Source organism: Marmota monax, unplaced genomic scaffold (genome assembly GCF_021218885.2).
Source record: "Marmota monax isolate L192 unplaced genomic scaffold, Marmota_monax_Labrador192_F-V1.1 WCK01_AAM20220418_F8-fsc00119, whole genome shotgun sequence".
Lineage (NCBI taxonomy): Eukaryota > Metazoa > Chordata > Mammalia > Rodentia > Sciuridae > Marmota > Marmota monax.
In genome coordinates, this window is record NW_026694771.1 from 1,450,511 (window position 1) to 1,477,041 (window position 26,531).

A 26,531-nucleotide genomic window follows, 5' to 3' on the forward strand; every position below is an offset into this window, starting at 1 on the left:
GTTTCAGATTGAAGAAAACATTTAGAAACTAGGTAGATGTAATGGTTCTAAAACATTATGAATGCACTAAATGACTGAATTGTACACTTTAAAAATCATGATGTCGTACACTTAAATTTATGCAATCATGTTTGTCAATTATGCCTCAAACTTGGGAAAATGGATAAAATGATGAATTTTATGTTATGGGAATTTTATCTCAGCAAAAGAAGCACACATAACAAAATAAAATAAATGGCCCATGTATTTTATTCAGATAATTCCAAATGAAAAATTTGAGGGTAATTTTTGAATCTCTGTTTAATATTTTCTACTAAGTTTTCATATTTACCCTCTTTGTATGGTGAATTATATTAATAGATTAACTCATTTGAACCAAACTTGCAATACTGCTATGAAACCTAGTTTCTTTTCTGCTTCATGCTATTAGATAACATTTTAGTTTGTATTTTTGCATCTAAATACATATAATGTACCCACAGTTTCTCTCTTTTTTTGAACTATTTGACAAGTATTTAATTAGATACTGGGGATTGAATCCAGGGGTGTTTTACCACTGAGCTACAGCCCCATCTCTCTTTAAAATTTCTTATTTTGAGACAGGATATTGTTAAGTTGCTGAAGGTCTTGCTATTTGTTGTAGTTTTAATGTGCATTTCTAGCATGACTAATAAAACAGAATATTTTATGATATATGTACTGGCCATTTGGATAGCTTTTTCTGTGAAATTAAAACATGTGGTCAGATTTTCTATGCAGTTGTGTCCCTTTTTCATATTGATATATTTTGATTTTAATTTATTAATATTTGTTATAAATTTATTCCAAACATACTCTTCCAGGCTATGAATTGCCATTTTATCTTATTTTGGTGGTACCATATACTGGCTTCTTTTTTCCTGTTATTACCTTTATTTTGGTTCAGTTTTGGATTTCATTGAAAGTTTGAGGAATCAAGATAGATTTAAGCAAAACTGTCTCATTATGCTTTCTATACTATATATATATATATATATATATATATATATAGTATATAGTATATATATATATATAGTATAGAAATTAGGTCCCCCTTATTTCTAACTTTGAGTTTTCCATTTTTTCTCTTATTTTACAAGCAGGATAGGTTAAGTAACACTCTAGCAGGGATCTTTTTTGCCTGCCCCAAATTAGTCTTTGGATTTATATGTTTTGCAGTTTTTAATATCTTAATTTTGACTTTTATCTTTATTAACACATTATTTTCTCTTAATTGTACCTTTGCTCTAATTTCTTTTGTTGAATAATTAATCTGTGTATTTTATTGTTTCTTTTAAGAAGAAGAAATTTAATTATACAAATATTATTTTAAGCACAGTACTATTTGTTGTAAAATAGTGGGATGGAAAGAATGACTTGGGAAAACATCTTTCAATTCATGTATGTTGTCTCAGAAGATTCTTCTTCTTCAAATTACCAAATGTTCATTTGGTTCTTCCAAGAAGTACACATAGCTCCAAATACATTTAGCAAATGTACAGCCAGTGTGTATAGCAATTTAACATTTAGCCACCTTTTATCTAGCCATTTTTAACCCTAAAACTAATTTTACCTGCTTCTTGAAGAGATGACCTGCAGCAAACACCTGAATACCGGCTTCTTTTTGATCTTCTCACTCCTCAATAAAAAGGACCCTGAGATGATTCCACCACCTATGGTGATTCTCACATGGAGTCTGTAAAAGTTCTGGATCCACTGTAGTAAACCTTTCTTGATTTGTTCTTAATCTTAGTCTGTGTTGCTATTACAGGTCACAACACGTTGGGCAATTTATAAAGAATACAAATTTATCTTTTCACTCTCTGGATATTGGAAATTCAAGATCAAGGCAAGTTGTTTGAGGAGGGACGGTTTCTGCATACAAGATACTAACTACATTGCTGCTTCTTCTGGAAGGGGTGAATGCTATGTCCTTAGGAGGCCTAAATTGGAATTGAAAAAAAAAAAAAAGAACATGGTGCCTCCACAATCTTCTTTATAAGGGTACCTGAGCCAATCCACAAGTGAGATCCTCACTTGAAGAGATGACATGCAGCAAACACCTGAATACCGGCTTCTTTTATAGTCTCTATCTACCACCAGAGCTCTCAAATTAGCCACTAAGCTTCAATACCTGTATTTTGAAGGGGACAAAAGAATTTAAACCATAGCAGTTTCCAAACCTACATCTGTGAAATACTATTCATTAGTTTGGGGTTGATATTGTGACTGTCCACTTGTTTCTAGAACATGGGTTCCCTGCTCTACTTTTCATTGGACTTACAGCTTATAGTTGGCTCTAAGGAGAACAGAAAATGATTTCTAAACTGCCATCTTCAATCAGACTGTGTACCATGTAGAATTTACAAGTTATTTCTATTACTAATGCTTTTATCAAGGAACAAACCATTACAGTTTTGAATGAATGATGTTAAAAAGAAACTTTATGTTTCTACCTGTTATATTTTTATTTAGTGAGGTTCTCTCTCCCACTTTCTCTGGTTGCAACTCTTTACTAATCAAGGTGCAAACACAGTACAATATGTGTTTCTGTGTATACTGTCAATGAAGCAATAAAAGAACATTTGATTAGACAAATGAATGCTTCCTGACAGCATACAATTCTAAGGAAACTATTTGTTTAAAAATTTTCCCCAAAGCATCTAACGGAAGCCTGATTTTTTTTTTCACTCTTTTTCTAACACCCTCTTACTGAGATGGCCCACAGTTCCTCATGGTTTTGTTGCAATGAGCTAGAAAGCTCAATTTTTTTTTTCTAGGATGTTTCTGAAGTTTGGGCCATGAAATATTTATAGGTAATATATTTTTATTTAATTCCCAAATATATTTGGGAATATTTATGGAGGCATATTATTTACTTGATAGGAAGTAAATAATTTAATAACAATTGCAAAGTGTTGACGAAGATGTGGAAAAAAATGTACACTCATACACTGCTGCTGGGACTGCAAACTGGTGCAGCCAATATGGAAAGCAGTATGGAGATTTCTTGGAAAATTGGGAATGGAACCACCATTTGACCCAGCTATCCCTCTCCTAGGTCTATACCCAAAAGACAGCATATTACAGGGACACAACCACATCAATGTTTATAGCAGCACAATTCACAGTAGCTAAACTATGGATCCAACCTAGACTCCCTTCAATAGATGAATGGATAAAAAAAAGAATGTGGCATATATACACAATGAATTATTACTCAGCATAAAATAGAATAAAATCATGGCATTTGCAGGTAAATGGATGGAGTTAGAGAAGATAGTGCTAAGTGAAGTTAGCCAATCCCCCCAAAAAAATTCCAAATGTTTTCTTTGATATAAGGAGGCTGATTCATAGTAGGATAGGGAGAGGGAGCATGGGAGGAATAGAGGAACTCTAGATAGGGCATAGGGTTCGAGGGGAAGGATTGTTATTATCCAAAGTACATGTATGAAGACACGAATTGGTGTGAATATACTTTGTATACAACCAGAGATATGAAAAATTGTGATCTATATGTGTAATAAGAATTGTAATGCATTCCTCTGTCATATATAAATAAAAAATAACAATTGTCACATATATTTAGCAGTAAAATTTTATGAAAGAACTTTAAGAAATGCTTTTGCATATATGCACTATGTGTTTTAATCTTCAAGTATTCTATAAGCATTTTTATTTTTTGATAATAAAATTGAAGCGCTGTAATATTTATTAGCATTTATAATGTTACATGATTAATCTATATCTTTGTGTTGTAAAAATCTATTATTAAGATAGCCACTAATTATGCCACATAACCAAGAGGAAACCAAGGTTCAGAAAGGATCAGTATATTTCCAGAAGGTACATACTTAGCAGGTGGCAGAGTCAGCATTGTCTCTGAATCTTACAGTTTTGAGTGTTACAGTTTCAATATCTTTCAGATATTGAAAGAAGAGTCTTCCTGGCAAAGAGATGGATGGTGGGGGTAGGAAGGACATGTGTTTTTAAGGATACAGAATGCACTTCTTATTAGTTACTTACATTGTGAGGGAGCAAAGCAAGAGATGGGGCTAGAAAAGTCATCAGTGCAATAGGTGTGGTGTATGTATGTTCATGTTCACATGCATAAGGCAGAAGAGATTGAGCTACTTTGGAAATAAAATAAAAAGCTATTGATGCAGGGGACTGCCATGTAAAATTGTGTAATTTTGAAATACTGCTCTGACTGCAAAGTAGAAAATGGATTTGAGAAGAGCGGCATCAGTGATAAGGAGACCAATTAGGAGGGTGTTGTAGTGCTCCGAGAGAAAATTACATTGCCTTCAGTGACAGTGTTGACAGTAACAGTGGAGACATGCAGAGAGATTCAAGCGTTTTATGAATTAGATTCCATGGGATCTGTTATTGATTGTTATTGATTGGATTTAGGGGATGACAGAATGAGTGGAGCCAAGGATAACTACTAAATATCAGACTTGAATATATCGGGATGATCATAAAAATATATTTGTTGGGGGAGAAGAAATTTAGCTTTGGTCATGCCCATTTTTTGAGTTGCCCATAGACATGCATTTAATTAGGCAGTTAGAAACTCAGGCCTGGATCTCCAGAGATGTGTGTGTGTGTGTGTGTGTGTGTGTGTGTGTTAGAGTTCTGCATATATTTAGCAGTGGATACCATGGTACTAGAGAGAATTGCCCTGGGAAGTTTCTAAGAGTAGAAGAATCAGGACCAGGCTTTGAGAAACAGATATTTAAAAGATAAACAGAGAGAGGAGAGAATGCGGAAGAGATTTAAGAAAGATGATAACCATGGCAGCAGGAAGGAGAGGTTTCTCATCTCAGACCTGAAGCCATTAAGAACTAAAAATGCTGAGTGCCATTGAATTTGGCAGAGACTCAAGATGTTGAAAAACATTCCTTTCCTTTACTTTTTGCATTGGCTGAAGGGGCATCTATAATCTCTTTTTGAACCTTCTCTTTTTCACACTTCCTGTTTCCGTAATCATTAGTTTTTGTCTCCAGTTCTGCCAATAGTTGCTGGCTCCATCTAACATAGTACACCTCTAGGTCTTTGAGATGATGATATCAGTCTGGAAGGGGTGGCAAGTCTTTATTATGTGTTTTTAACAGATGTATCTGCAAGATGTAATCTTCAGAGCAGTGCATCTATTAAAAAAAAAAAAAAAAAGATGAATTTCTCTCCTGTTGATATTGGCCCATTCAGGTAACACAACTTTTCTTTATAAGCTATTATGCCAAAAAATTGTCTGGGTTGTTCCTCTGCCTTACCAAACATACTTGCCCCACCACGAGTTCAGAAGGAGAATAAAAAGAGATTAAGTACAAAGAAAATTCTGTCTTGAAATTCCAAATATATATGAAGAAACTATAGAGGAAATGGACATTCTGATGAAATGTGCCCATTTTATACACAAATGAGCAGCAGAGCTCACAAATGTTATCACACTCCTATCAAATCTCATTTAATTTTGAAACCCTTGGTTCAATTTCTGCTTTTAAATAAATATTAAGTCTGCTACATTTTAAGTTAAATCTATTATTATATTTACCTTGGATATTTTGCTCTCAAAGGTACATCATCTATCTTCTAGTTTATCATTAAAAACACTCAAGTTAAGAAATCTTTTACACAATGATGATTTTAACTATAGCAATGGCAATATTGAAACTATTCTGTTTTTTCAGATTTAGATCACTCCCCTTGTTTTTCATTTTTGCTTCATCTAACTTTGTGTTCCTTAGTGATTTTGAAAGTTTCTCTTTATGCGGGGAGGAAGTGGGCATAGCTGGTATTGTTACTGCTGTTGACCATTGAGGAGTCCTTGCTTCCCCAATGTTGAAGAATAACACCAGAGAAGCATAGTGAGGCAAGGTCAGAGTAGAAATTAGAAGTTTATTAAAGGACAGCAGAAAAGATTTCTCCCAGAGGAAGAAGGGGACTCAAGAGGTGGAATCCATGTAAGTGCTGTTGTCTCCCCTTTTTATAGTTCTTTAAGTGATGGAATGTAGGTGGGAAGGCCCGAGGGGTGGGACACAGGTGGGCCAAAGAAGCAATCTGGGCAGGAAGGACTTCATTAACACTTCTTTGGGATGGGCTATCTTCAAATCTGCTGGGGCTATTCATTAACATTTCTTTGGGATGGACTTTGGGCCTAGGGCTCAACTTTTCCGGGAATTCATTCTCAGCATGGCCTCCATTTTAGATTTCACTCTATATTAGACCCGATTTAGCTAACTACACTGTCTACCTAATTTTAAATCTGGCTTCAGTATTACTACTTTTTTTTCTCTGGGCCCTGATTACTTCTCATTTTATTTTTCCACTTCATTTCCATGTTTTTCCAACTCCTACTCAGTGTCCAAAAAAAAAAAAAAAAGAGCTTTTTAATATGTTTTAAAAACAAAAAACCTTTGAAATGATACCATCTCTGTCACTTCACTCTCACTTTTTAAATTATAAACTAAAAGTAAAAATTGGCATATTGATAAAAGCGTCCAAGGATTCTGCCTGCTGCTTCCTGGTGATTAGGTGTGAGGTGGCCTTTCTCAGTTCAGATAAAAAATATGCAAATGATGATATTTAAATCAAAATGACAGTGTAGTTGAAGAGGGAGGGACCCATTTATTCCCTTTCTTCCTTACCTTTTCTCTTTTGTATGGCTATGTAGGGAGCAGTTTATAACTCCTTGATTGAGGAGTTGAAGATTAAGGAAAAGCTCACACACACCTGCACACAGTTCCCCACCTGGGAGAGAAAACATCCCTGACCTTGGTTCAAATATTCTAAGTTGTCCATCCTGTGTTCAGGTGATACTTTAGGTTTTGTGACTTTTCTGCATAGAAAAGAATCACAGGTTTTGAGCACTTGGTATGGGGCAACCTTTGTCCTGGGCTTTTAAATATTTTTTTCATTTATTTCATAGAATAATCCTCCTATCCTTATTTTTTCACATAAAGAAACTGAATGTGGTGATAGGAAGTTTTGAATGCAACATCTAAGATTACTGACCAGAAAGTGAGGGTGGCAGGACTAGATCTGTTTGATTATAAATTACTTGTGATTTGTCCTGTCTGGCAGGACACATCAACGTGGGCAGCGAACCTAGGTGGAGAGGAATGAAGGGACAAGAGACAGGAGAGATGACAGCAAGACAGGAGTTCTGATCAAGCTGCAAACTTTTATTGTTCACACAGGGGTATTTATATGCTGGGGATGGGGAAGCTCTCTAATCAGCAATTGCTGGATGTGGGTGGTAAAACTGCCAGCTGCAAGATGTCTGATGATCCTGATAACCATAACTGCAGGATGTTCCAGGGAGATAGGTAGCTGCAGGATGTCTCCCAGGCAGGATGTCTCCCAGGGGGCTGTCAGGCTATTCTTTGAAGGAGAATTTCCTTCTAGCCCCTGACAGTGATTGTCACCAACAAGAAAATAGATAGATGTGCCCAGGGTGGAAACTACAGAGTGGCCAACATCTTTGAGCCTGAGCTTGTCTCTGAGCATAGCTGAATTGTTGGGACTGTTATAATGACTCAGATTAATCCACATGGATGCTATCCACAAAATGCAAGAATGTGGACAGGGTCTGAAGGCAACATACCATCCACATGGATGCTATCCACAAAATGCAAGAATGTGGACAGGGTCTGAAGGCAACATACTGGCATATAGAGAGACACTTATAACCACTCTATAGAATTCAAATCTGAACTTTCAATTTCCATGATATAGTGTACCATTGAGAGTCACAGTCAATTTGTCATCCAATAAACTGATGCAACCCAGGAATCGGGGTTTCTCTTGTAAATATGTTCCAAGAACTGTGACTATACAAATGCTATGAATATTTTGAAGCTGAACAGGTAAAGGAGCAGAGTGTGAATGCAGGTTTACTGTAGACCTTGACTGGATATGATGTGTGGATCTGTCTTCATGTATCTAGGAGTGTGTTTCTTTGCAGAGGAAAAAAAGAAAGGCTGATGGAAGGATTGTAAAATTGGGATGGATAAAATTTTCCAAACAATATATAGATTTAGTGAGTGAAAGGCAGACAGACAACTCAAATTCCAATTTCCTATTTTTAGGTTGTATTTAAAGTGACAATGACTAGGATTCTGAGAACAGTTCAGATCCGGGATACAAGCAATGTTCCTTTGAAGGCTTGATACCAAAAACAGTCCCTACTGGATCCATAAGTAGAAGAGGCATGGGAATGCATTTTCTCATCAGGAAAGCTAATCTAGGTTGAGAATCTCTGATCCCCAAATTTGAAATGCTCCAAAATCCAAAATTTGAGTGTAACATGAAACAAGTGGAAAATAAATTCCACAGCTGACCTCCCATAATGAGTCACAGTCAAAACACAGATGCACTAAAACTATTGAATAAAATTGCCTTCATGTCTATCTGTATAATGTGAATATGAAACATACAGGAATTTCATGGTTAGACCTGAGTTTCATCCACAGGACATCCTATTATGTATATGCAAGTATTCCTAAAAAAAAAAAAAAAAAATCTGAAATTGAAATATTGCTAGTCCCAAGCATTTCAGGTAAGGGACATTGGATCTGTGCTAACTGACTTAGAATTAAAGCTTCTCCCTCTCCCAATATTACCTAAAGAGTAAATATTTAATTAAAACTTCAGAGAAAGAGGTAGGAAGAAAAACACATGGTGTAGCCAAAGTTCTAATGCGTATTCTTTAGGACAAACAGCTCAATCACTACAGCCCTGCTACTTCTGGTAATGTTTAAATCTCCACATTCCCATTTGTATCTCATGGTTTCATTATGCTGCAACTTCTGATGAAACAGTCTTTGTGATCTCTTTTCTCACAAATGTTCCTTCCTTCAAATGGAGAGACATTGCAGTCTACCTCTGTAGTTTAAAAGAAAATATTTGAGTAGAATTGGACATCTGTGTCTTTTATTTTATCCATGTGGAAGAAACGAAACGAGGAGGGGACAGGAGATTTGGATAGCTGGCACTTTGCCTATGGTGAAGACCATGGGAACCCCAGCAGCTTCCTCTAGAGACAACACATCTCTTTATTCTTTTATCAAAGAGAGTTCATCATGTTGAAAGTCTAAACTCCTTTTAGTAAGAGAGAGACCTGATGGTGTTTTTTTTTTCCTTTTTTCTTTTCTCTCTTTTTTTTCCTCTCTCATCACTCACTCCTGTTTGATCTATGAGCCTTTTGAGAGGTGGGTAGCATGAGACCAGGAACCTGATACTATGTCCACCCCTGCCTCCCCTTTGCTCTTTCTCTTCCTCCACCCAAACCTTATGAGAAGAATGAGAATGAGGCATTGTGAATTTGTAATATAATTCAGCAGGTTGTTTCTGAGTGAGAAGAGGGAGGTAAGCATCCTGTAAGAAGCATAGTTTTTGTTACAGGCCTTACCTTCTCTGTGAGATGTTATATCCAACATGCTCTAACCCAGAATCTGCTCAACATATTTCAAATGCTTATCATAACGACTGGTGATCATGTCAAGGCTGCTTGGTCATTCTTTTTCCTTAAAATTTACATGAAGTCAGAAAAATCACTGGATTCATACGTGCACATGCTTTTAATCTTTATGCATTAGGATTCACCAGTCCTGTGTCAATCATGCATCCTTTCAAGCACACGTGCTAAACATTAAATGAAAGAATGGTTCTCCTTACCTGTATTTGGGGCTTCATTTTCTCTCACTTTGCACAGTAAATAATGTTTATTCTGACAAGAACTAGCACACTGGAACTTAACTCTGGCACTAAACATTTCAAGTTATTGTCAGTGTCCAGGTTCAAGGACATGCTCATCAACAGGATGGCCTTTATTTTAGACATGAGACAGCCATCTAGAGTCAAGGCTACTTTTACTTCTGACCATCTGATTACAAATATTGTGGTTCCCAGTGTTGCAGAGCAAGGTCATCTGTGGTACTGAAGTGACTGTGGATGTCCTTGTTCACCTGTTCTTGTGATCATGTTGGAAAGATTTCAGAGAGGAAAAGAGAAAAGGGAACACTCTCAAGGGAGAGAGTGAGTCCTCTTTGAGGAGAAAGGGATGGCACCCTGCCCTTCTTTTTTATTAGGGGTCCCAGAAAGTTTCTAGAAGATCCTGAGCAGGTTCATCTCTTGTTTTTGACAGACAGCAGGATTGCATCAGAATTCCAAGTCCCTGCAGCACATGGTTCTACCCCATATAGAAGAGATTTTACTATATGACATGCTAAAGAGCCAAGGCAACACTAGGTCACTTTGGCCCATGCTGACTGGTTATAATTGGAATTTTCTCGTAAAGATATTTTGGCTGGGGAGCTTTGCTTCTAATTATCCTGTTTCCCTGAGTTCTGGAATCTATTCTACATAAATGTCATAAAAGCTTGTACCCGCTTCTTTCAGGGTAACTTATGGTCTTCTTTTCCTCTTGGAAGAGTCTTTTGGGCCTACATTTCTCCTAACCACAGCAGGCTACTTGCTGAGGAATAGAGCATATTCTATTGACTTAACACCAGCCATGGCCAGAGTTGCCTCAGGCAGATTGCCCTTCAACAGAAAGCTCTTGGGGGTCAGCACAGTACATCCAGTTTATAGAATTATCCCCATAACCTCATGTTCTCACCAGTCACATCTGTCCATTACCTATCACCAGGACCCCTTCAAGTTTGATGATTTACTTTAACAACGCAAAGAACTCAGGAACGTGCTGTACATATCATTTGAGTTTTATTATGAAAGATAGAAGTCAGAACCAGTCAAAGGCAGAGGCCTACAGGATGATGATTGGAAGAATCTGAATTTCAGAGCTTTTGTGCCTTTCCTTATAGACTCAGGGAACATCATACTCCTAGTACATCAATGTGTTCACCAATCGAGAAGTTCCTCTAAAACCTCAGTATCCATCCAGAAGCTCTTTGGGGGTTCCATTACATAGACATGATTAATTGAATTTAATCTCCAGCCCCATTACCTCCTCAGATGCAGGGTAGTCCAAGTTCCCAACCCCACTAATGGAGTGTTTTGTCTTTGCGCTGACAAGGCCCCACTTTGAAACTTTGTAAGGACCTACTATGAATTTAATTAGTATAAACAAGTCTGAGACAAAAAAAAAAAAAAAAGCAGAATTTTTATCATACTGCAATGTTAGCTCTGATGAGTCTTTTTTTTATTTTTTTTAAATATTTATTTCTTTTTTAGTTTTCGGCGGACACAACATCTTTGTTTGTATGTGGTGTTGAGGATCGAACCAGGGCCGCATGCATGCCAGGCGAGCGTGCTACCGCTTGAGCCACATCCCCAGCCCTCTGATGAGTCTTAAACATTATGCAATTATAAGAATGTTGTTGTTTTAAAAGAGAAAATGGAGGCTCTGGTGTCCTGTTCATCTCATCCTTGATCACAAAACCAGCATGGCAGAGACTGAGAGTGCACCAGGGAACAGGCTGCCTGGTTGCCTGCTGTGTCCTCACTCGCTGTGACTCTCACCACACTTACCTGTGGTATAGTGCCCTCTTGGAGCCAGGCCCATCTCCTGTATTTTGAGATGATCCACTTAAGCTCAAACACAAAATAATTCAACTTTCTCTCTTCCTCTCTTCCTTTGTAGCAAGAGGAAGCACTTGCATCTCATCAAAATGGAGAGATGGTTTCTTAAGGATAAAGCATTTTAAGGAGTAGGGCTTTTGAAGCAATATTTAATGGATGTGGTATTTTGGGTGGGGGATATTCCCATTTTTCATTGAGAAAAATTAAAATTTTCAATAATTCTCGGGGCTGGAGATATAGCTCAGTTGGTAGAGTGCTTGCCTTACATGTACAAGGCGCTGGGTTCAATCCCCAGCACCACATACAATAGAACATATAGAAAATGACTTGTCCTTGATGATGTACTCTTCAGAGTCATTTCTTTTTTCTCCTTATTAAAGGAAGAAAGATCAACTTTCCACTTTTTGAGAATTCATCAATCTACAGTTCAAATGCCTAGATGAAAATAAAACTTAGTTTGTTATTTCTAGACTTATCTTTCTTGTCCTAAATTAAAAAAAAATAGATATTTCTCTGCTGATTCACCTGTCCTCTTGAATATCAAATTCTTACATAGGAATCATTAGTGATCTTTGTGCTTACAGATAATTGTGGCTTATATTCTAGGCTTATTTTGGATTGATTTCAATTGTTTCTTCTTGCCTGCCCTCAAACAGACAGTAAACTTTCTTGTTTCTATTTATTGCCCATTCATTTCCCCCTTTTCTTCTATCTTCCGTTATCCCAGCTATTTAAAGCATAGTGAGCGATTTTAGTTTATATTATTATTATTATTTATTTATTTGGTACTGGCAATTGAACCCAGGGGCACTTTACCACTAAGATATGTCCCCAGACCTTTTTTTTTTTTTTTTTTTTTTTGAGACAGGATCTCACTAAATTGCTGAGGCTGGCATCAAACTTGTGATCCTCTTGCTCAGCCTTCTGAGTCACTGGAATTATAGGCATGCCCCACTGCACTCAGCTGTGATAGTATTTAATCATCCATATCTTCTACTCATCCTATATAATATAGTTGATTTAATGTTTTTAGAAACATAACAAATCATGTCTTTCACCTTAAAAATCTGTTATGATCTTCCATTAACTTAAAATGAAATGCAATATTAGCTTGGCATTCAAGGTTCCTTCTAATATTATTCTTTTCATATATTAGATCTACTTTCAAATGTACCTATGAGACATTTCCTTTATCCTTGTCCATGTGTCTTCAATTGATTTGGTTATACCTACTGTCTAAAATCATGCCTCCTCCTCAGCGGATAAAATTTTGTCATCTTCAAGATCTAGCTTAAATGCCACTTCTGCCAGAAAACTATTCGTTCTGTCCATCTGACCTTTCTTTCTTCTTCACATGGACAACAGACTTCTATTGATGAATCTCCATATGTTAGGCACAGCATCAGTTGTGGGAAATACAATGGTGAATAGAGTAGCAATAAAAGCCTCCTGCCTTTTAAAAATTTTAAAGCCCAGGGAGAGGAGATAGAGAGATACAACAAAGTATAAGGATGTTATAATGGAGGAAGTATAAAGTTCTATAGGGACACATACAAAGAGAACTTGGCCTAGTTTTAAACAAACAAACAAAAAAAAGGATTCTAGGAAAAAATGATGTTTATGCCAAACCTGGAGTAAAAATTTACCACACTTTAGTATGAAGAATTAGGAAGAGGGAAGAGGGTTCCATGCAGGTGAAAAACATGTTAAAGCCCAAAGGTGAGAAAAGCCACATAATATTTGAGAAGTGCACAGAATTTCTACATAATCCAAGCCTAGAAATAAATCATAGAAATAATGAAAACCAACACTGGAAGGAAAGTAAGAGCTTATTTCAGTTGTTACTGAAGTATAATAAGGAGGTTTATCCAATAGAAAATTGGATTTATGGATCAAGAAAGGAGAAAATTAGTATGAAGATTTAGATTAGAGAATCTTCAGTATATTGGTGGTTACTAACTTAATAACAGTGTGATATCACTCAAGATGAGTATGCAGAAATGAAAAATTAGAACAACCCTGAATTATATACTGGTATTTAAGGAATGGTCAACTGATCTAAAAAGGAATAGCCAGAAAGATGGGAGAAAATCAAGTAAGTCTGATAATACAACAAGAAACAAGCTGAAGCTGATCTGTGGGGTCAAAAGCTCTGAAGAAGCTATGTAGGATAAATGTGATATGCTGAATGAATTTAGTATACATGAAATCACTGGTAACTCAAAGTATCTTCAATGGACTCCCTTGGACTGAGATCTCAGTGCTATGCAGGATCCCAACATTGTGCCATTGCAGGAGAGCACTATTCAAAGAAGATTGACCGTAAAGGGATAAATAATGAACATTAGTAGCTAAAGGTAAATATGGGTTGACAGAAGGCCTTTTAAGTTATAAAGTAGATAATATATATGTAACACAGAGGAAAAATCCAGTAGAAAGTTCATTTGCAAATGCAGAAGAGAAAGAAAACTCTTACTAGGTCCATTAGAAGAAAGCCAAGCACCATGAGGAATTAGCCTTAGACAAAAGCTAATTATATGTTTGTAGCAACAAGAGGTTCAGAAAGTTAGGTGTGGATAATGTACAACTTTGGGTTTCCTTAACTCCTACCTCTTGACTTAAACTCTCTCCAGATTTCAATTGTATTTTACATGTAATTTCTTTTAGCATTTACTATCTTGTGTCATCTGTTTTTAGTTTACATTTTTTATGTTAACCAGACTATTTAGATCTTTGCTATCAATAAAAATACAATGTAAGCCACAAATGTGAGTCCCATATGTAGTTTTAAATTTTCAAGAGTTTCATTAAGACATTAAAAAGAGGAAATAAAAAAGGAAATGATAGTTAAAAATATTTTATTTAACTAACATTTTCAGAATGTTATCATATTAACATTAAGAATCAAAATAAAATCAAAACAACATTAAGCACTATTTTTTCCTTTTTGGTATCTTGATTTTTTCAAACCTGATATGTATTTATCACTGACAGTACATATTAATACAGACCAAACATATTTCAAATGCTGATTAGTCACCTTCAACTAGTGACTACCTTACTGTAGAGCACAAAGATGGTAAGTACCAGAAAGTGGATATTTTACTTCCCTTCACTTTTAATCTCTTATGCTCATAGTTATTGAATTAAAATCATATGAAATGAGAGCACTTACCAAAGTAGTGATAGAACATTTAATATTTTTCTTAGAGCATACATGATTGAGCCAATAAATTAAAAATTAGCAAAACCTACCAAACATTGGTCAGCTTAGATGATAGAAAAGTCATTTCTTTCTTCTAGACTTCTAGGAAAATTAGCTCATTTTCACAAACAAAAATGATGCTATGTCAATTTGAGCAACCTGGATGGGATTAGGAGGCATCCTAATCGAGTTATGGTCAGTGACTCTAGGTTAGTTTATCAGAGTCTTTCTTGAAGAGATTTTTATTTAATGAGCATAAATTAATAAAAAAAATTCATCTGATTTTGTATTGGAGAAATCTGTCTTCCTTTCAGCAAACTCTACCATCTGCCTGACAGGTGAATGATCTGGATTAGTGGAAGATCTGGGGGCGCTGGAGGAAACTCACCATTGGAAGTAAATAGATATCAGGCTTTCCTATGAATAGGCCTTGCACAGATCATAGTTTTTGCTTAGAGATATAAACCTTGGTTGTTTCATTGTGCTATATGAGTGAATAAATCATGAAATTGTAGAATGTTAGGGATGGAAGGGACCTTGAAGTTCATCTTATTAGCATATCTACACTCTCCGATCCTCAAATTCTTATTTTACAAGTGAGGAAGTGGTCATAATATTGCATTCTTCTTCTGATACTAAAAACAGAACTGAGACCTGGCATAAGGCTTTCCCCAGAACACTAGAAAATATTTTCATTAAAAGTGTGGCCAAACTAGATTTAATATGTGCTGTTCCCTGCAGAATAATTCTGGCAGAAGTGGCTTTATAAATTTGCAACTGATGAAAAATCACTCTGCACAGATTCTCTTCCTCTAAATATTTAAGGTTTATGTATTCTTGAAGCATCGAGTGTGTCCCTTTAAATGGATTCTCCCATTTATTTTAAATTTCCTAAAATAAAAAAGATCCCTGCTATGTATGGTCTTGTCAGTTTCTGCCACTGTACTCCCAGCTGTGGCTACTGAAGAGCTCCCAACAGATTGCTCTGCTTTGCCTAATTCCTGAATCATTAAGATTCAGGCCTGGTGGTATATTAGAAACTAATTCTCCACCAGCAGGAATAAGAAAATTAGTCTGTAGCCCTATGCCAGGTGTCCCTTTTCTCCCAAGGACTGCATCAGCATCAAGCTGAGCTTTCTCTCTCTAACCACCCTTCCCCCTCTTGGCTCTGCATTTCCAGTCCACTCTACTGAACTGCCTGCCCTCCTGGGTCCCTTGCAACAAAACTTAACCCTGGTCTCTGTTGTCTAGGGCTCTGACCTTCCCTCCTAACTCCTGCAATTCCTTTCTTTTTGGGATCCCTGATCAAACACTTGTGGTAACTGCCTGGTAGCAGGCCTCAATTTCCACACATAATGTCAGGTACCAAACCAATCCCTGTCGGTCTCCCTTGTTTCTCCTTTAAATCAGACCTTTTGGCAACCTACCCCAACCCGAAAGGATTCACTGTGTTATGGTAGTGACTTGGCCATTAGATCCCTGTTACCTGGTATTACCACATCTATTCCTGTCAGCCTTAGTTTCCAGTTAGCTTTTTCTTCCCCACCATTCTGCAGGGCACAGCATGGCTTGGGCTGAAGTTACGCAGTGTATAAGATTCTGGCCATTTTTCAGAAGCAGAATAAGAAATACTTGTTTGTATTATACTATAGCATCTCATTTCAATGGTCCCTAGGAGTCTTTCTGCAAAGTTATAAGACTTTTAGTATCTTTGATGGCTGCCTTACAAAGAAAAATTAAGCATCTAATTTTAAACATCTAGTTTAAAAGGCACTATCAAAACTTTGGCTATAGTATAAGATCTCATAAAAATGAGAAAAGAGATTTTAGTGTTGTCGAGTTCTGTTTATACAGAAAACTGCATATACTGGAGTTAGCGGGGAAGAATGGAAAACCATGACGTGTAGTTCCATTGACTGTTTTCCTCTTCCCTAAAAGAAATCCACTGTATGAAATCAAGATAGATTTTTTTAGATACAAAAATCTCTATTATCAGGACCATGCACACTGGAATACTGGCTCTATATATTAGCCTGCAGAGACTTCATCATATATTAAGCTGCAGAAAAAAAAAAGTGTTTATATATAGCCATCTTGAAAATTGTCAGACAATATATCACTTGAAGGCTGTCATATAAAGTAAAACATTAAGAATAATATTTATAGGGTTTTTTGTGCTATGATAGCATTACAATTCTAATAAATCATTTTGTAGCATGTACTCTTTTTTTTCTTTCTGCCTTTGTAAAAGTTGTGCAGCCTAATAGATAGTTAGAATGTCACAGCCTGATACAATCCTGAACTGGAGGGTGGTGGTTAGACTGCCATCCTGCAGGATGTCACTCTCCAGCCTGTGAGCTCCAAAATGCATATGACCCCTGTGCATATTTTGCACATTCCTTGTATGTAATTAAAACAAGATTGTAATGAGAAAATGGCTGCATAATTTAAAAAGGTATTTCAATTCCCAAATAGCAAATTAAAAAGATGTCAAGTAGTAGCAGTCATTTTGAGCATGTATTGATACCGACCAGTTAAAGACATCATACTAGCAGTTTGAATTTGAGAAATGGAGTATTCCCTGATAGGAAACTCTCCTGTCCTTTCTGGTGCTTTCTTTCTACAGTGATTCCTAAGGCAGGTTGCACATAGCCTTTGGTGAGTGGTAAGAAGCCAAAGATAAAGTTAGCGGCTTTCATTCTGGCAGGTTCCACAATTAAGGGGGATCTGACATTGTGAATAATATTTCTAGGTGCAATTTCTAATAACCCATTCATGTGGGCTACATTGTTGACTTATCCCCAAAGGGCACCTTTTTGCATGATTTAATTTTTACCTTGGATACATTGTGCTGTTTCTCCTGGGTACCAAGTCAGCCTGAGGTGCTAATGAATTCATAATTTGGAAGGAAAGAAAAGGAACTGGACTTGGACTTTGAGTGCCATTAATATTCAGTCAAAAGATTTCACAGTGGGGACCCCTGGCCAACAGGACAGACAGATGTGTGGGGCAGCTAAGAATTCAGGAGAGGAGGATGCTACCCTAGTCCCCACCTTCATTTATATTTCATCTCTGTCCATTAGTTCTTGCCTAAGAGAAAATGATAAGCACCTTTAGGCTTTTATTTTCTTAGTTGTCTTTCCTGTTTATTGCTCATTCTACAGAGATGGAAATGGATGTCCTCCTGTTTGAAAATCTTACATCTTCTCTTCAGGGTTGCTAGGATGGCAGACAGAGAATGAAAAAACACAAAAACAAAAACAATGACATGAAAAAGCAACCATAAAACTAAAAGGAATAAATGAGCACACAATATGAAAGGTAGCAAAATGTGACCCAACTCTTCATTCCTTTTGTTTTACTCTATTGTTTAAGGAAGCCACACCTAACTATAATCTTTATTCTGTAATGTTACGAACATCATGAAATCTAAGATTTGCAATTTTGGACATTCTGTTGATTTGCAATTTTGGACATTCTGATGACCTACAATTCAGTGCAGTGAGCATTATTCATATTGTAGTGACCCTCTCTAAAATTTGTGTGTATATTTTTAATTGCCATTTACTATGCTTACTTTCTCAATTAAAATACATTCCTTGGATTTTCAATTTTTGCCTAAACAAAGATTGGCTTTTTTAAAGTGCCATATATTTCAAACCTTAGATAAGGTTGTACATTTACATAAGTGCATATTAATGTAAAATTTATCAACATTCACTTTATAAAATAAATTGACATAACTGAATTTGCATATGTAATATAAAACTGTTCAAATAATCTGGATTTCCAGGCATTTGCTAATTTGCACATTACTCACAAATGGCACCAAGATGGAATATTATCTAGAATAAAGCTGAAAATAAAGGGTCATAATTCATGGTCTTCCAACCCAAAGCCAAAACTGTGATCTCATGGAAGTTCTTTGACGTTTTGTTTGTAAAGTAAATAGCTGATAATAACACAAATACTGTCACACCTTACTTGTAGAAAACTGTGTAATGAATTTGCCTAAATTAGTGCTCCAAATACTTTGTTTCACTATCCTCACTGTTTCTTCTTCTACTCTGTTAAGTTCTTGAAGACAAAGAACATGGCTATATGGTCCCCACAATTAGTATAGTGATTGACACATATTAGGTGCTCAATAAGAATGATTGCTGTAATGAATGGAAGCTCTTTGTCTTCCTATTCAGGCAGACCTAATATCAGAAACTGGTTAGACCTTACATGATTGAGGCCATCTTGATAAGTCAGCCTCATTGAGCATTTGCTATAGCATAAAGTACAGAGGAAGAAAGAAAGAGGGAAAGCTATATTTTAGGGTAATTGTGAACTTTGAATAAAAGTAATTTACATTAAAAAGGCCCAGCACATATAACTTCTTTACCCACTCCCCACACTCTATATTGATACAATGCATTTTGGAACTCAAGTTCTAAGTAAGAAAAAAATGTTAATATATTTTTCTCTAATCTTTCCACCAAATGATCTCTCTCTCAAATAAAATTGTTAGAAGAATTTGCCTGGGAACAGGAAGAGTGAGTATTCAGAGATTGAAGAAGAAAAAAAGAAGGAAAAATGTTCACTGGCTTTTGGAAATTTCATGGAATATGGGAGATGCTTGCTTTAACTGGTAATCAGTCTCATTGTTGGGCAAAGCTGGAGGCAAGAGACATTCATCTCTGCACTACACTGTTTTCTTCTGGCACTACAAGTCCTCTGTTGGTCTGTTGCCTGACTTCCTAAAGGAACCATAGGCTACTTGCAGTTTACCTAGGGGCATCCTGCTCAGCCCTTCCTTTTCCCTATTTCCTTTGTTATGCTCGAATTCAGGACCCCCAAAGACCACCAGAGACCCAAGATCAATGCAAGCAGCAAAGAGGTGTTTATTGCGAGCTAGCTCGGTCCTCCGCAGGCACACACAGCAACTGGTGATGCTGAGAGGCCCCGAGCCCAGGGTTTGCAGCAGTTTTATACAGTCTTTGGAGAGGGCAGGGACTTCACATACATCATAGCAAATCATCACACACCTCGGGAAAATCAAGTAACAACTCTAAAACATGATTAGCACATTCACTGGCGGGAACAAGTTGGGGAGGGGTGATTGGTCAGTACAAAAGGGGTATTCATTTGTACTGATTGGTTTAAGCCAAGAGGGGTGTACGTGCTGAACTACATGGTTTCCCAACTTGTTATCAACCACCATAAACTGCTGGAAGGGTTATCTGGCATCCCAGGTATTTCCCTGTCTCATGCTGATTGGTGGCTGCTAGGGGGCTGCTATGGATCCCCACCTAGCCTGACTGAGTCAGGGACACCTGGCGCAGCAGATCTCTCCTGTTATTTGTAGATAAACAACTTAGCAGGGTGGGAATGTGCTTAGGAGTGCTCTGTGGGTTTTTCCAAGGACTAAGGTCATGTCCCTTCCTTGGACAGGCTTTGCTCTGACGTAGAGGCTGGTTTTTCACCTTTAAAAATTCTTTTTGTAAGTTACCCATTTCTTCTAAGAAAGTTTTAAAGCAGGGATTTAATCAAATTAAATTTTGATTTCAAAATTATTATTTCTAGAAAATGTGGCATACTTTTTTAATGAAAAGTTTTTGGCTAGTGCTTCTTGGGTCACATAAAACCACCGATATTTGTGCTTATCTGTGCTTACCTGGAAGCTGTTTGGGCCTTAGTGAAGCTGAAAAACTCTAGAGAGAACATTCTTTCTCACTCAAAACAAAAATAGCTTTATTTACTTTTTCTGGTCATTAGAGTAATCTACACATATTATACCAGTATGGATAAGGTATTAAGAATCCCTTGCCAAGGAATCCCTTTTAAGACCTTATCTCCACTCTCAACAATAAGGAGCATATATTTTCTTGGCTTTTTTCCTTAACATAAAAGAAAGTGGAATCACATGGTAGCTTATTCTCTTTTTTTTTTTTTTTTTTTTTGAATAAACAGTATATTATGTAGAGATTTCTATGTCAATAAAGATGGAACTACACAATCATTTTTAATGGTTGCACAGAATTCTACTGCATGTTATCTTACTATGTTCAAGGGCAATAACAAAATTCCATAAATGAGGTAGCTTATAAAAATTAAAATTCATTTCTCAGAGTTCTAGAAGTAAAGATTCATATCTGGTGAGGGTTTCTTCCTGGTTCTTATGAGTTCTTTCTTGCTGAGTCCTCACATGGTGGTAGGGGGCTCTTTACAGCCTCTAATATAAAGACAATAAAGACAATAATCCCACTTATAAAGGCTCCGTCTCCACTGTTAAACTATCTCCTAATACATTATCCCAAGGGTGAGGATTTCAATATAGGACTTTTGAGGAGACATAAATATTCAGACCATCAGATATATTAATATAATTTGTTTAACTATTTCCTCATTTACTTCATCAGGTGCATTGTAATTATTTTCAGTTTTTCATTTTTTGCAAGCAACCCATGGACATCATTAAACATACTTTGATATTTAATCTGCTTATACTCTATTTTAGTCAGCTTTTTTGCTGCTGTGAATAAAGGATCTGACCAGCACAACAGTAAGTTAGGAAAATTTTATTTGAGTGCTCACAGTTTCAGAGGTCTTAGTCCAGAGAAGACTGTCTCCATTCCTCAGGGCTCAAGGTGAGGCTGAACATCATGGCAGGAGAGGAAAGCAACTCACATCAGGGTGATCAAGAAGCAGAGAAAGGGAGACTCCAGCTCCAGATACAAAATATATACCCCATAGCCACGTCCCCAATTAACCACTTTCTCCAGCGACACCCCACCAGCCTCTAGTTCCTACTACTCAGTTAATTAATCATATAGGGGATTAATTCACTGATTGGGTTAAGGCTCTCACAATCCAATCATTTCTCCTCTGAAACTTCTTGCATTGTCTCACATGTGAGGTTTTGGGGAACACCTCATATCTATTTTGGTTAATATTCTTTGTCAATCTGTTAAGTCTAAGGGAGTACATATCTAGAGTTATGATTCATTTTGCTAGATTGCCCCTTCAAATGTTTGAGTCATTTTTCCTTTCCAGTAAGAGAATTTTTAACGAATCCAGTCACTAGGTAATAACCAAACACTATTTGGTATTTGTAAAATGCTGTCACATTTACAGAACCATTCAGCAATAACAATCCTGGGAGGTAGATAAGAGTGTAATAACCAGTGTATACAGCCAAGTAAACTAAAGAAGGTGTAATGTGTATTTCCTTGGTGATCCAACAAGTGCTATTTATCAGGTCTTTGTGGAGTGACTTATTCTGTTTCGTAACAGAATACCTGAGACTGGGTAAGTAACAAAGAATTAAGGTTTATTGCTCTTGGAGGCTGTGCAGTTCAAGATTTAGGGGCTATTTTTTGGTATGGACTTCTTACTGCATCATCCCATGACAGAAGAAAGACAAGGGAAAGGGAAATCTTCAAAGAGAGTAAGAGAGAAAAAGAGGGAGAGAGAAAGAGAATCACTCTCCCTTTTTATGACAAACCCACTCTTGCAATAATGAAACCACTCCTGAGATACATTAATCCATATATTGCACCTTCATGGCCTAATCACCTCTCATTAGTTCCCACATCCCAACACTTGCATTGGGGATTAAGTTTCTAATGCATGCTTTTGGGGGGACACATTCAAACCATATATGAAGGTAGGATGATGTTTTATCATTTTTTTAAAAATATTTTTTAGTTGCCAATGGACCTTTATTATATTTATTTATATTTGGTGCTAAGAATCAAACCCACTGACTCACACATGCTTGGCAAGTGCTCTACCACTGAGCCACCACTCTAGCCCCTGTTTTATCATTAATTAAACTTTAGGTCTGTTTTTAAAATACACAATAGAAAGTGCTACATGGCCTTCATATGTATGCATATCATTTGCATCTAGTTCTTCAGATGTCATTGTTTAGAAAATTCTCTTAGCCCTTTGTTTTGAAAAGTCACTGTGTGTGTGTGTGTGTGTGTGTGTATAAAAGTAACACTCAAACTTTTTTTATTTGTTCTACATTAGTTATATATATTATCTACATTAGTTATAGTTATCTATATTAGTTATGACAATAGAATGCATTTTGATACATCATACCTAAATGGAGTATAACTTCACATTCTTTTGATGTACATAGTGTAGAGTTACAAGGGTCATGTAATCATATAAGCACATAGGGTAAACATGTCCAATTCATTCTACTATCATTCCTACCACATACTCTCTCCCTTCCCTTCACTCCTTTCTATCTAATCCAAAGTACCTCTATTCTTCCTCCCACCCTTTCCATTGTGAATTAGCATCCCCATATAAGAGAAATCATTCAGACTTTGGGTCTTTTGGATTAACTTATTTTGCTTAGCATGATATTCTCCAGTTCCATCCATTTACCAGCAAATGCCATAATGTCATTCTTCCTTAAGACTGTGTCTATATACCATACCACAATTAAAAAAAATTTGTAGTTGTAGATGGACATAATACCTTTATTTTATTTATTTATCTTTATGCCGTGCTGAGGATTGAACCCAGGGCCTCACACATGCTAGGCAAGTGCTCTACCACTGAGCCAGAACCCCAGCCCAATATACCACAAATTTTTATCCAATCATTAGTTGAAGGGCAACTGGGTTGGTTCCATGGTTTAGCTATTGTGAATTGTGCTGCTATAAACATTGATGTGGGTACATTACTGTAGTATACTGATTTTAAATCCTTTGGGTATAAACAGAGGAGTGGGATAACTGGGTCAAATGTTGGTTCCATTTCCAGTTTTCTGAGGAATCTCCATACTGCTTTCCATGTGGCTGCACCAATTTGCAATACCACCAGCAATGTATGAACACTCAAACTTGTAAGGCTGCCACTGGTAAGATACATTGGGAAAGAGAATCTGAATTATGCAATGCCACTCTGCCTGTGAGGATCTTCCTCACTTATAAATTTTCCTCCTAATAATGCTCCTTTTTAGTAATGCCCATGAGAGTTGGTTTCTTGTTTAATACCTTGTCCACAGACTGGATAAATAGCCCTTTACTAACTAACTATATCATCGCCAAGACAAGTCTGAAATATTTAAGCCATACACTGCAGGGAGATCAATAGAAGATGCATGTCATGTAGTTGTGCTGTTACAGACAGTTGAGAACCTGGATATAAACTGTAGAATCTCTTATGATTAAACTATCCAAAAAGAGTCATACAAAAAGGTTTGCATATCAATAAAATCCATTGACTCCCTAAAGATACCAATCTTGTAATCTCCACTAGAGATAACTGATTCAAAAAACTGTATCTGACTCTCTTGGTTTATCATCAACTTCTTTAAAATATTTGTTCTTCCTTGAATCTTTCCTCATCTTAGTGACTAGCAACCAACAATATAACCCTACTTTCCTAGATTTTGTGAAGCAGAAATAAGAAGAAAAAAACAAAACAACACACACACACACACACACACACACACACACACACTTAGTATTACCTAATTTCAGGTCTCCACCTCGAGAGTTTCCAGTTTCTTTGCCAAACTCACATATCAATCAATACCCTGTTCTACACAGACGTCAGTAGGGTTTGTTTTGTGTTGTTTTGTTTTTAATGCTATCTTTCCATACAACAGCCATCTGAACACACATAACAATAGAAAGAGAAAAACAGTAGAGAGCTTAGGTAAGGAAGACCTTCCATCCCTACTCTTGGTTTCTATTTCCCTCAGTTCTTTTCTAATGTTTGATGTTGTTTCCTTTTTGTTTGCTGAAAGAAAGAATTTAAAGTTCTATATTATTTTGTGTTCTAAGAGAGTTTATAACTTGAAAAACTCTTTCTCTTTCTATCTTAAAGCAGTTGCTAGGAGACGCTGACTAAACAACCATAAATCAATAAACCTGTGATCTTATGTTCCCTGAAAGTAGAGGGATAGTGTGTCCTTTTGCAACAGGGAATATGCTAGAGAGAACTGAGCAAAGTACTCAGAGACAAGATCTCCCAGTTCTTAGCAGAGGATGAGAGGGAATGAGAGAAAACAGAATAACAAAGATGATTTTTCTGAAAAAGGAACTTCTGAGATGATATTGAAAACTGGGATTTTATGTAGAACTTAAGATAAGAGTTGATATTAAAAGAATGAAATGGATTTCTATAAAACTAGGTAAAAATTTCTGAAGGAGATGAGTGAGGTTTTGGTCTAGGGCATTGTACTGAGATAGTATGCTATCTGAACTGGACTGAACTGGACGAAACAAATGCCTCTGGTAATTTAGTTGATAAGCCCACCCCAAATTTCTTCATTTTTAAGCCCAAATGAAAGCTGGTTCACCTTTCTTGGCCCCCAGAATAAGCCAGTTGTTCAGTAGGACTTGGAATGTTGGAATGTTGGTCCCCCCAAACAGGTGTTTTTTTTTTTTTTTTTTTTTTTTTTTTTTTTTTTTTTGGTACTGGGAATTAAACTCAGGGATACTCTACCACTGAGCTGCATCCCCAACCCTTTTTATCTTGAAATAGGATCTCACTAATATGCTGAGATGGCCTTGAATTTGCAATCTTCTTGACTTTGCCTCCTGATTCATGGGATTATAGGCATGTGCCTTGGTGCCCAGCCCCTGTTCCCTTTTTAGTGTTCCATAAGTTTAGGGTTAAGCTAAATCAGGACTTCAATTCATTGAGTGATTTGAGGGTAGATAAAAAAAAAGTTTATTTCTCATATACTTTTTGTTTCATGGCTGGAATTTTCTTAATTACAGACTCATTTCCTTACCTAGTATAGATGTGACATGTGGCACACACAGCATTTGGAAAGAAGGAAGAAAAACAGGTTCCCCCCCAACCCTATTGGAGGCTGAGCCCCAGGGCCACCTGCATTCTAGGGAAGCATGCTCTCATTGAACCACACCCCCAGCCTAGAAAGGAAGGAAGGAAGAATGAATGAATCATGGTAAAGGGTAATAACTTCAGGCTTATCAGCAGATACCTATAAGAACTTAGGTGCTGTGGTCTTTGCTAGGATCTGAACAGGATGGATAGATGTGAAGGGTTGAGATCCTGAGATAAGTATTAATTACTTATTTCATTAATTTTTCCAGAAGTTAGTCCAGCCAGATATCCAGATCACATAAACTTTGAGAGGCACATTAGAAAATTAAAATATCCAAATTGGGAGTTCAATTTAGGCTGTTCCCTTGTTCTAGTACAAAGTTAGTTCCCTGTAGCCAGAGGCACCAGAAGCACACTCCATTTCATGATAGTTAGTTATCAGTGTTTTAAAAACTCTATTCTTGTTCAGTAGTTTGGGCTCTTAAAAAGGATCTTAAAATCTCCAGCGTAGAAAATCTCATCACTATACAAATAATGATGAACCAAGTGTTTTCTATGATCACCTGCATACAGGAGGAGAGGGATTCATATTGCATATGCATCTAGTGTCCATTCGGAAAAGCCTGCCTGAGCTTGCTGACTCCCAGTAACCTCAGTTCCAGGCCTTCCTTTAGCCTCAGTATCTCCAGGTTGATCTCCAGGGAGAGGAAACAGCAGCACTTGGTGTCTCAGCTTTGGGAGAAAACCGAGTTCCATTTGTGAATGCTTTAACATTTTAACTTCTGCAGGTCACTTCTATTTTTTTTTTAACTTAATTCCTCCATCTGTACAAGAAAAAAAAATCATTCATTCTTATCAAATAGTAGTTTACTCAGAAACCTACTGTGCATGGGGTACTGTGAGTCTAGATAATTCTTAACTCCCTTTTTGATCTGTAATCCTCTGGCTT